At 31.8% G+C, this 13,084-nt stretch overlaps 1 protein-coding gene and 1 long non-coding RNA gene across 5 annotated transcripts in view; one reads left to right on the forward strand and one right to left on the reverse strand.

Annotated features, from left to right (window-relative positions):
- The window catches only part of LOC114331514 (uncharacterized), a 741,127-nt gene that overhangs the window by 580,728 nt on the left and 147,315 nt on the right, over positions 1-13,084 (reverse strand). The window lies entirely within an intron of this gene.
- Positions 7,002-8,005, forward strand: LOC126891907 (uncharacterized). The gene is made up of 2 exons (XR_007700610.1): positions 7,002-7,363; positions 7,654-8,005. It is a non-coding gene; the product is annotated as an uncharacterized LOC126891907 (long non-coding RNA).

The following is a 13,084-nucleotide window of genomic DNA, read 5'->3' on the forward strand; positions in this document are numbered from 1 at the left end:
ATAGATGTTTTATTATTTTACGCCCAAGGAAGACAAATCCAAAGACACAAAATTATAATAAAAAACCTTTTAAACCACATTTTTCAAATTGCGCAAGTTGTATTATTAATATTAATGTTAATAAATGAAATATAAATATTTTGACGTTTCACAATTTGACAATATCATAACAAAATTTGATCTACTATTTTTAAAACACTTGCCAGTGTAAGATTCTTTAGCTTTGAATAAGCGAGATCGTAGATCGTCCCGGTTGATTGTTGTTATCCACAGTTCTCTACGACTTCGAGCTAATAGGTTTTTTATCAGTAATTTTGCGGCACTCATATTAGTCACAGTTTGATGGGCTTTCACATTGACATGCAACAATCATCTCTTCTATGTTAATAAGTCCAAAAATATAATATGAAAACTATTTAAAAAGGCAGTATAACCATTAACTAACTTTTTGTTTGTTGTTTCTCTTCCTACAAATTTTAAAACGCAACAACCATACACCATACATAACCAAACCACAGTCCCACAGCTGTGATACAGCTGCCATATTGGATAATCTTTGTCATGTCATTTGAACATCCAATCAGAACAAAGTTGTAATGCGACTGCGCCGGGATCAAAGGTTTTAATCCTATTAAAATTCACCCTCATATGCGCGTAAAGAAGTATAACTTCAAAAACAATTGAACTTCCCCCACCGCTTTATTTTGATAGATAGAACAAAACGTTTTAGACAAAAAATGTATGGAAATGGTCTGTAAATATGAAAATGATATTATCGATAAACTTTCATTAGACAAAATTCTATAAAAATCCCATTTTTCTACTTTGTGTTGGTTGTTACGCCCTCTAGCGGACGTTTGACAAACTCGAAAATAATTTCCAGCAATTTCTCTTGGCGACTTTTATCATGATTTTTTTTCTCAAATCTATACGACCAATATTTTATGAGATATGGCCGCTCGCTACCCTTAACTGATCACCCTGTACATATCCTTACAAGAGTGAACCCCGCTCGGTGTAGCTACTCGGATACGGCATGCGCTCCCCTACATATAAACCGCAAACCGGTTGAATCGAAAAGGGTGATCGCCGAGCTTCGATCACTGACGTATCCACTATGTGGAGCTGCTACACCGAGCGAGGTTTACCCTTGTATGGATACGTACCTTTAGACGGCTTGCGCATCGAAGAACTGCATTGCGAGAAATTAACAGGGTCTACACCGTGCAATAGTAAAGCATTAGAAGAGATGGAAAGACTGCGAAGACTGTAATAGGTGTAAATAATGATTTTGATTTAAGAAATGTATGAAGGAATTACAGAAAATGTACAATGTATGTATCAAATGTTGAAATAAATGCAAAAAATGTGTTTATCATATACTTTCATCCTTTTTTTTTTAAACATGACGATATATTTTAATGACAAATTTGAAAAGTGTAAGACTAAAAAGTAAAAAAAATATGAAAAAAAAATTTTTAAGAAACGCTTTTCTTTAGTTATGAGTGACTAAAATTAAAAATATTATAAAAAAATCAAGCAAAAAATAAAAAAAAAATCAAACTCGAAGGATTATTCGAAAAAAACGTTCGTTAAAAAATGAAAAAGCCTAACAATTTCGTTAAAGAAAAGCGTGGGGCGCGTCTTCACCGAATAAACGGTTTGACGATAGCGCCCCACGCTTTTCTTTAACGAAATTGTTAGGCTTTTTCATTTTTTTAACGAACGTTTTTTTCGAATAATCCATCGAGTTTGATTTTTTTTATTTTTTGCTTTTTAGTTGATTTTTTAATATTTTTAATCTTGATCACTCATAACTAAGGAAAAGCGTTTCTTAAAAGATTATTTTTCATATTTTTTTTTTTCAAATTAAATAATCATATTTAGTACAATTCAAAAGAATATTCAAACAAAATTTCAAGGTAAAATATTGAAAAATAAGCGAATTGTGGCAAATTTTTACAGACCACCCAAAAAAATGGATTTTGCGGTAGACATCAGAACCCGTCATTGGATACAATGGAATCAAAAAATTCAAAAAGATTTTATTAGCTTATGAGTTGATAATCTCGAGGTAAACGCTGTTGAGTTTTTTTAATTTCAACGATTATTTTTTTTGAGTTTAGTATCACCCAGAAGTAAAAATAACAAATTTCTGTAAAAAATGGTGAAAATGAACATATGTATTTTTTATTGTTAAACAAAAGATAAGCATAACACAAAAAATATCCCGAAAGCGTTACCTCGCGAAATGTCTAAAGAAAATGGAAAATTTCAGGTGGATCGGTCAAGTAGTTTTTGAGTTACAACGTCCACTGCCTTTGAAAAAAGAAGTTTTGAGAAAAACGGGTTTAAAGTTTTGACAACTTTTATTTTAAATTTCTTTTTGTTTGTCACATCGTAAAGTGTCGCACGCCGAAATATGTTTTTGAATGGCGGAGTAATTTACAAAAGAGAAGGAAAACAGCTGTTCAAAGTGAGTCAAAGGTGGGGATATTCAACATGCTGTATTTCCGGTAATTTTGCTACGATAAATTTGAAATTTTTAGAGAGTATTTTTAAAGTTATGTACTTTCGTTTAAAATAATTATTAAAACACGAAAATTTCAAAATTTTCAAACTATGTAATTAGAAATTCACGGGCTTATTGACCCGCACTCGTATAGTATGCTTCTAATAAGCACAAAAAAACGAGTGGCTAAAAATAAGACCTGATTTGACAGTTAAACTGATTCCTGATAAGGACAGTAAAGATGATTAATCAAAACCATCTAAAAATTAATTTGGTCTAGTAAAAAATCTGTTTTCGTTAAAATTAATTAAAATACACTTTAAATTTATTTTCTTCAAGTTAATGAGATCATCCTAAGTAGATACAAAAGTTAATGAGACTTCTAAAACGGAGCACCCAGGACGCTATATAATTAAACAGGTCAAGGATTTTCGTGTCATAAAAATGTAAATCTCAATTACAATTATAAGACACACCTTTCTAATTAGATCAGAGCACTTGACTTTACTATAGGATCGGGGGATATTTTTATTCCTGACACGTTTTGTCGATTTTATTACGTTCCCGTGAGCTTTTTGCTGTAATTATGAAAGAATGTCCGAGATTGATATCATTATAATATAACGTATGGGATATATGATTTAAAGAAAAAATATCTTCTTCTTTTGTCACTTGGGAGACCTCGTTGGCACAAGATGGTTGTTAGGGTTCTCGTTTAGAGTCTCACCATGTTCCCGGAGGTATTCTTTTAACATCGGCGTTTAGCCTTTCCAATTTCACAATACTATAATGTAGATTAAATTATAAGTACAACCATTGTTTGGTTCTGGGGCTAGTTAGCAAGTATATACGAATTCACTGATGATGGACTGATAGGTCCGGAAACGTTCTGAATGAACCTATTTTATTTAATCCATTGGGATTTTTAAAATTTAATTAAATATACCTTTTACATAGAAGTGGTTTTAGTTCATGTTAGAGTTTTTTGAACTGAAATGACTTTAATATCCTATCCGCATGTACGTTACCACTTTTCCTTATCGACTAGTAATCTAATAAATATTTTATTGGGGGTTTTAATGGTTGTACTTTAACACAAAATGGTACTAGATAACACTTATAATATTTACTTTTCTTTTTCATATTAACCACATTCATATGGGTCATTCCACGAACATACGCCTGTTTTGGATTACTTCGACAACAAATATTTTACTGTGCATCATAAGAAGTAAGAAAGTAAATGGCGCTAATAATTATTCCAATAAACAACAATGTAATTTGCAATTTACTTTCGTTCTTCTTATTTTGCACAGTAAAATATTCGTTGTCGAAGTAATCCAAAACAGGCGTATGTTCGTGGAATAGGGTATACACAATTCAATACGTACTATCTCTTAAAAAAATGTATTCAACTCCAAAGTAAACAAAGGGGTATATAATTTTATATTAGACATGAGAAATGTCATTAAATATTATGATATAACGTTACAAGGATTCGCGCGCTTTTTCTATCGTTTGATACACAAAAGATTTTAAATTTGTACTTCCAAGTTATTTGAGTTTTGGAGGCGTGAAATTTTGGAAATCCTATTTTTAAACTAAACTGATCATTATTATGTAATAAAACAAAAATGTACAAGTTCCGTATTGACATGGGAAGCAGCTCGTATTACATTTTCCTGAAAAATCCTGCCCTAAGCTTTTTATATAGTATACGTTCACCTTTGCCATTTCCTATCTCATCACCGCATTGCAGACGACCTATCTCCCGCCACAAATGAATGTCTACATATATTTATCAAATTCAATTAGGCAACAAGTTAACGAAATAAACGAACAAAGCAGAAAGAAGCAAACAACGATACAGGCGTTGCTCCAAAGAAATGAAGCCTCTTGTTACTTTTTTGCTTTTAATAAGTAATGAACTTGTTTCACGGTGTGTGACGGCATACTATACTGAAAAAAAAACAGGAAGGTGCTCGTTCTTGTCCCATTTTAGCAACTTATCGACCAAACACCGACTTCCATGATGAAGATGTGTCTGTTATTTGACGACAAATAACTGGTTACCCGTGAATTATCAGACAAGGTGCAAACAAGGATGTCCATCATTGTGCGAATTAATGTGAAAACAAGTGATAATGTAAAATAAACAACATTTATTAGTTATAGACAAAGAAAAAGAATGAAATATAAATTGCTTCAATAGTCATAATATCCTCTGAGAGCTTGATAAATATACATATACGGTGATGAGCAGGCTAATAACCAGCAAAATAACGCAAAAGATGGAAAACATATTAAGTTGTGAGATAAAAAGAAATGAAACTAGCCGAGGTGGGACATTTACCGATAAAAACCTATTAATTTACATTATATTAATTGTTTCCCACCTTTAGACGTATAACAAGAGTATTTCAACTAAAATTGTCACTGTCAGAGTGGCAATGACAGTCAAACTCGTTCGATACGTCTAAAGGTGGGAAATTATAAGTAGGTAGAATGTAAATTTATAGGTTTTTATCGCTAAATTTTCCAACTCTACTAGCTTCATTCTTTTTTATCACACAACTTAATATGTTTTCCATCTTTTGCGTTATTTTGCCGGTTATTAGGGCGTTCATCACTGTATTATGGGACAAGATTCGATTTCTCATAACTAACTTAATATATAGTTCAACTGACTGAGGTTCATCCTTGAACTTGGGTTATGATGGGAAATGCGATTATCATTAACAGTTCACGTTCTACACCTTAATGTTTGTTATAGACCAAGAGGCAGCGCTGAAAAATCTATTTGAATTTACTAAAGCTAGATTTTTCACAGTTGATTACTGTGAGTGTGTAGAGAAACATACTGCGGTCGGTCAAGCGAAACGTAGAACAGGGGTTACTGAGAGGGTATCAAAGTTACTTTCCTACGAAGGTAATTATTTTCATTTACTAAGGCTGAAAATCAGTACACACATTCTAAATTAAATATAAATAAAAGTTGTTACAGTCGGTCAGCTGTATGACGGGACAGAGCCGGTCGGCCGGTCTCAATAGTCGATTTAGGAAATGAAGCATTTTGGCTCGCAAGTTTTTCGTCCAGCATGAATTTACTTGAAATTTTCACAGAAGGTAGGGAATAGTCCAAGGATCATTTTCTATATCATGCCGCTATCATACGCTAAAACCTTGGGGGTGGTTGTCACCCCATCTCGGGGGTGGGAATTTTTTATTAAATTTTAAGCAAGTAATTCGATGTAGGCAGTGATTCTAAGAAAAAAATGTTTTTTACATTTTCTTCGAAAAACTAATATTTTTCGAGTTATTCGCGCTTGAAAATAACAGTTTTTCGACGAAAAAATCGACTTTTTTAGGGGGTTTTTTGAGAATACCTCGAAAAATATATATGCATTTAATGAAAAAACTGTAGATAACAAAATTGTATCTTTTAGTAACACAAACCAAATTCTTTTCCAATAATATCTTTAAGACCAATACAAACCGAGATACGGCATGTTAAAGGTTATCTTTTTTCGTCAAATGCATAATTTGAAAATATTCAAAGCCAAATAATGGGAAAAATTTGCATTTTTCGAGGAAAACTTAAATAATCTTTTTTCAAGTATACAATGAGACCTTTCAAAAAAAATAATAAAAAGTTTCTAGCATGAAAATTAAGCGACTTACAAAAAAATGTCGGTACCTGCTTTTCTCTACGAAAAAATCAGTGAAAACAACCCCCGAACTACCTTCCTAATTCAAAATTGGTCTTTATCTTTCTGTGGTTCCTTTTATATTTATATTATCAATACACTCAAGGAGTTTGACCTATTTAAAAAGCCTAATTTTGGAAAAATTGGAGTTTAAAGAAAAAAATGGTTTTTTGCAATTTGGTATTTTTCACCTTTTACTTCAAAATATCTCCGAAAATACTGAAGATATGAAAAAAATTATAAACTACTAAATTGTAGCTTTTTTATTGACTAAAATTACCCTGTACATAGATTTTCATTACAGTGAATAGTTAGCCAAATACAGCTGTTTAAAACCTCTATTTACCAGCAAACACCCCCTTATTCGAGCCCTTTAAACTAGCCCCAATTAAAAACTAAGGCATCTTACGGAATTTAATTTACACAGTCTTATAGTTCTTTAAAAATCGTACAAAATCATTTTTGAGGGGTCTCATTACTGAGAGGGTATCAAAGTTGCTTTTTTTTCTACGAAGGTAATTAAATCCATTTACTAAGGCTGAAAATCAGTACACAGTATATTTTTTCAAAATTAGGCATTTTATATAGGTAACTCCTTGAGTGTATTGATAATATAAATATAAAAGGAACTACAGAAAGGTGACGACCCATTTTGAATTAGGAAGATAGTTAGGGGGTTGTTTTCACTGATTTTTCGTAGAGAAAAGCAGGTTGTAACGTTACAAACGTCACATCTTTGATATTTTATTTTTAAAGAATTATTTTACCATATTTTGTTTAATATTTCATTAATAATTATCTTCTTCTAATTGGTTTACCCATTTTCCCCTTTAAAAATCGGTTGGCGCTCTCTTTTATTACCTTCTTTTATTATCTTCTATTTAATATATCTCTTTCATTTAAATCATCATACTGAACATACCTTGTATATTCATACTCTCCAAATATCTGTATTTTCAATACGGAACATGCCGCTACTTCATAGTACTTGGTTGTCATTTTAAACGTCGTTTTCAATGACAGTGTCACTTCATCGACTTGACCCCCTACTCCCTGACATACACTGGAAGGAAAAAATTAATCCTTAAAAAGGCATGTAATTCGAAAAATAAATCATTTCTATTTCATCAAATCATCTCTTGGGGTAAGGATAAAAATATTGTAATTATATTTCTCCATCTAACAGTTTTTATATTGTTTTTTTTATCTAACCTAACTTCCACTGTCAGACCATGTGTTCTGATATTTTAGTTTCAAATATAATTATCTTTTAATTTACATGTATGCACGTTTGGTAATCAGAATTTTAACTATTCTCATCTAAATTTCATTTGATTTATTCTTGTCATCTGCTACTCTTTCTGACGATTAGAACGGCAGATGGCACACGTTGGTTTTTCTTCTTGATGATTGATATGTGTCTCTATTTTATAGTTTTTTGGAAAGAAACCACTTTTCTCCCTCCGGGAGTTTCAACAACCCTCAAATCGCCGGCGATACAACAACGAGGACCATGTCATCAGGGCTGCAACCACATAACCAAGACTGCAACGATCAACATCCGTAGGCCTGGTGGAATACAACACCTACAACCCCAGAGCCCGTTGCAGAACCAGCAGCAGTACCATACGACATCAAGAAGATACCATCAGCTACCAAAAGCCATAAGTATAATCCAGAATTGTTAGTTTTTGGCAAGAATTTGAATACATTTGTTAATGCAATTTACTAAGTCATTTTATTTATTATATCTTTATGAACAATAAACATGATTAGTTAAAAACTATGTTTTGTTTGCTTCCATTCCAATTTTCATAGTTCATATCTGAGTTTAGGACAAGACGAACACACACCTGAGTGACTGAGCTAAGCTAGGGGTGTAACGATGGCTATCTTGGTTAGTTGAGGTAATATTTTCGAATATTATTTCAATTAGCGGGGTAATCCATCGCTTATTTCGTTACAAGGTGTCGACATTTTTTTGATTAAGTCGCTTAATTTTCATGCTAGAAACTTTTTATTATTTTTTTTGAAAGGTCTCATTGTATACTTGAAAAAAGATTATTTAAGTTTTCCTCGAAAAATGCAAATTTTTCCCATTATTTGGCTTTGAATATTTTCAAATTATGCATTTGACGAAAAAAGATAACCTTTAACATGCCGTATCTCGGTTTGTATTGGTCTTAAAGATATTATTGGAAAAGAATTTGGTTTGTGTTACTAAAAGATACAATTTTGATATCTACAGTTTTTTTGATTAAATGCATATTTTTCGAGATATTCTCAAAAACCCTCTAAAAAGTCGATTTTTTCGTCGAAAAACTGTTATTTTCAAGCGCGAATAACTCGAAAAATATTAGTTTTACGAAGAAAATGTAAAAAAATTTTTTCTTAGAATCACTCTTTACATCGAATTATATGGTTAAAATGTAATAAAAAATTCCAAGCCCCGAGATGGGGTGGCAACCACCCCCAAGATTTTAGCGTATGATAGCGGCATGATATAGAAAATGATCCTTGGACTATTTCCTACCTTCTGTGAAAATTTCAAGTAAATCCATGCTGGAGGAAAAAATTGCGAACCAAAATGCTTCATTTCCTCAATCGACTATTGGGGCCGACCGACCGGCTCTGTCCCATCATACAGCTGACCGACTATAATAACTTTTATTTATATTTAATTTAGAATGTGTGTACTGATTTTCAGCCTTAGTAAATGGAAATAATTACCTTTGTAGGAAAGCAACTTTGATACCCTCTCAGTAACCCCTGTTCTACGTTTTGCTTGACCGACCGCAGTATGTTTCTCTACACACTCACAGTAATCAACTGTAAAAAATCTAGTTTTAGTAAATTCAAATAGATTTTTCAGCGCTGCCTCTCCGTCTATTAGCAATGCAAAAATCCCTAGATTCTAGTAGCTTTCGAAAAATACCAACAGGTGGCAAAAGGTAAAACTATCGCCATTATTTGTATGAACTTTTATTAATAAATCTAACAAAAATACAAATAATGTTATCGTAATGCTTAGATATCTATTTAACGAATGATAACAAACTGATTTTGACAAATTTTATGAAAGCGTTTCATGTCAAATTGTAATATAATAATACTACGCATGTGTAAGCTCTGAAATCATCTGAACTGGGTTCATGAACGCTTGAATTTTAGGGTTCACATTGAACGCAGTTTAAACCACCAAAATCTTTTGAACGGGAATTGAGAATAGTCCTGTCTCCAGTGGGGGTACAACGGCCTCCTTAATTCAGATGGACTTACCCAAGTTTTTTTTATGTATTTTGAGCCGTAGAACACGAATTTTTTGGGTAACAGTCGATCCGGATGTCGATAAGATTGTTATAAACAAAGAACTTGAGGAATCACATAACAGTGATGATTTTTCGCAAAACAAAACATTTTTTTGTATTTTTTGGGTCATTCTAAGCCAAAAATGTTTTTACAAGTTTTTTCGTAGGATGCATAGTTTCATCGATTTCATGCATAATTGCAATTTTTGAACCCGAATAACTTTTGATTGAGAAATAAAATAGCAATTCTGCTTACCGCATTTGAAAGTTCAAGTCAAATTCTATCGGTTTTGATTACTTTCATTGCTAAAAATTAATTTTTATATTGTTAAACAAAGCTATAAACACATAGTGATTGAATGATGTTTTCAAAGCATTTGTCATTTGAAATCGAACGAGTAGGCGCGCATACAGCAATTTCTACGTAGATTACGTACATTAAAACGCATGCATTGGGCACGGGAAACACTATGTGTTTATGGCTTTGTATAATAAATACAAAGTTTATGGCGTTGAAGCGCAGCTTCAACGTACCCACTCATAAATAATCAGTAAAAGACTCTTTTTAAAGTCAAAATTTCATTTAATTTGTTGACATTGTTTGGCTACAATTTGGTTTCTTTTTTGTTTCAATTAAACATGTTATTAAAATTATAAGTTGTTTTATTTATATCCTTTATAACTTTAAACACACTATAATAATTATATTCCAGTTAAATGGAGTGTAAAGTAAAAGAACAAAAAATGGATTGTGCTATTAACACCCAACACAACGTACTAGACCACACCCTCTTTTAAGGTGCTAATATGTGAATTTTGCCAATTTTTGAGTATTATGCGCTACCACAAATTAAAAGATATTGTCTGTTTCAAATTTAATTCGTAATTTTTAAATTATTAACTAAACAGTTTTCACTATACATAGTACTAGTACGTTCAAATATTATTGGTTAAAGATTGTAAAAATAATTGAAAAAATGTCTGGATTCCTGAAAAAAACTAAATTTTAAGTATGTTGCGCTAGCTGGCGGTTGAATAAATATATAAGTTTATTTTACTTTGCATTTTACTGATATACCCCAAAGGCAAGTTCCCCGCGGTATAGCGATTAAAAAATGAAACAGTATTTTTTCGACCGACCCTATTGTACAATAATTCTCATTTAGTTTTAGTAATCACGTGTGCTTGATTGAATTTTTATTAATTAAACTAAATTCGTTTATTTTAGAAAGTTATGTTTGTTAATATTAGACAGAAAGTTATCTTAATACTATTCATTAAACGATAAAGTCATAATAACATTTCTATAACTATAAACAAAATTTTCTTGATTAGAATTAATATATACCATTTTGATTAAAGCAAAATTTGTACTTGTATTTTCCTTAAAACGTTTTCAGATGCAGCAGTTTTGTTTTATTTATCTCATTTTTTCTCAAAATATTAATTATACTAGGAAAATACTATGCAAGATTGCATTATCTGTATATAAAACATTAAGAAGGCGGATTAATAAAGGAAATAAGTTTTTCTCAAGATATCGCAATTGACGAGTTTTTTCGTTAATAAATAGGCACAGTAAGCAAACCTATACGTTTTCTGCAAAAAAGAACCTAGCCTGGTAAGATGATGAAAAATGCCCCCAACTCAATTCGAATTCCATATAGGCCACTTTTTAGAAAAACTTACTTTATGAAATTTTTAGCCCTTTAGGTGGTTACGTGACCCACCTAGAGCCTAATTAGGCTTTTTAGGTTTTTATTTTTTATCTCAGCCACATCGAGGTAGCAAAAACTTTAAATAAAAAAGTTGTAGCTTTCAAAAAGTCCTGTCTGAAATTTTTTTTTTAATTTTTGGCGGGAAATTTCACTCTGAATTTTTTCTTTACTTTGCAATATACTTTGCAAGTAGACTACTTGCATAGCCTCTTTGATAAGGGGTAGAGACCCCGAAACACGGTGTCAGAGGATGGCAAGAGACTCGAATTGAATCAAAACGAAAACGATTATTTTCTTTTCTTTTTCATACCTTACTCGGTTTAGAGTACAAAATGACCACGTTTCGTTAAAGTATTCTGAGACGCATTGTTGGAGTGCTCCTCCTAGCGGCGCCGCTTGGTACTATCGTATCTCGGTTAACAGAATCCTGACTCGTGGTCGAAATTTATTTTTATTTATTAATATGATTATTTTTGTATCCCCTGTATTTATAACCATTTTTAAGGAAATAAAGACCTAAAAATATATTTACTTATTTAGAAAATATGATTTAAGTTAGCTTCGCGGGACATAGGGACACAGGACGAAACAGCGAAAATAGCTGCGGGACGGGACGGACGGAAAACTGCGGGATATGGGACGTGACAAGAGTCTGTCCTGCGTCCCGTGTCCCGCGTGAAACCCCATGCACAAGTTTAAAGGTCTCCCATCTCTTATAATTTGCAACGCGCCATAGAAGTTTTATTAAATCTACGATAAAACAGACTAAATATAAAAATTACAGCGTCACGTACGTATACAATATTAAACACCAACGATATTTGCACTGTAGTTGCCTCAAAATAATTGGCCATATCGTAGTTGCTACAACCAACTCGGACGGCGAGGCAGTGACAGACATATAGTCCAGGGTAATAAGGTTTTTTCCATGACACTCGAGCAGCCAGGGTACTGAAGCGTTTTATCGACAGGTAATACCTGTAAGAGCAAATTGTAACTATTTCCTGCGTAGGATCTGGCGGCCATTTTTATTTATAAACAATTAAGTGTCAAAAAATGGCATTTTTCCCTTTTTTTCAAATCAATGAAAAACAGTGAAACTTATGGTTTTTTTTATTACAAATATCTTTGAGGTTATCTAAAAAGCTTTAAAATGACGTATTAAAAAGTTTGATATACTCATTTATTGTTAATATAATTGCGAAAAAAGGTCGGAATTGCAAAAAAAATTAATTTCGCAATATCTATTGTAAAAATTAGTGTATAGCTTTGAAATTTTTGTCATATAAGGGTTCCTTGGTGCTTAATACGTGATAAAAATTTCAAAGCGATTCATTCAATTGTTTAAATTTTATTCAAATTGTTTATCCCAGAGAGCATTTTTTTACAATAACATAAGTCAGAAAAAAATGACGTTAGAACCATTCCACAGGTGTCAAATGAAAGAGCATGAGCCATATTTTCAACTTGGTTTAAAAAAAGCGAATAAAAAATGCATTTAGTAGTAATAAATAATCATGCAAAAGTATCGTAAATCTTTCCTTATAAACTTTTTATTTTGTTATATAAAAAATTATATATATTTATTACAATTTTTTATCAATTATGATATAAATAACATTACTTGGTAGTTGTGCACTTAAAACAGGGTAAAAAAGTTAATTTTTTTGGAAAAAGTTATTCAAAAAGTTTATAAGGAAAGATTTACGATACTTTTGCATAATTATTTATTGCTAATAAATGCATTTTTTATTCGCTTTTTTTAAACCAAGTTGAAAATATAGTTCATGCTCTTCCATTTGACACCTGTGGAATGGTTCTAACGTCATTTTTTCTGAC

The sequence above is a fragment of the Diabrotica virgifera genome, chromosome 9 (assembly GCF_917563875.1).
Source record: "Diabrotica virgifera virgifera chromosome 9, PGI_DIABVI_V3a".
Classification (NCBI taxonomy): Eukaryota; Metazoa; Arthropoda; class Insecta; order Coleoptera; family Chrysomelidae; genus Diabrotica; species Diabrotica virgifera.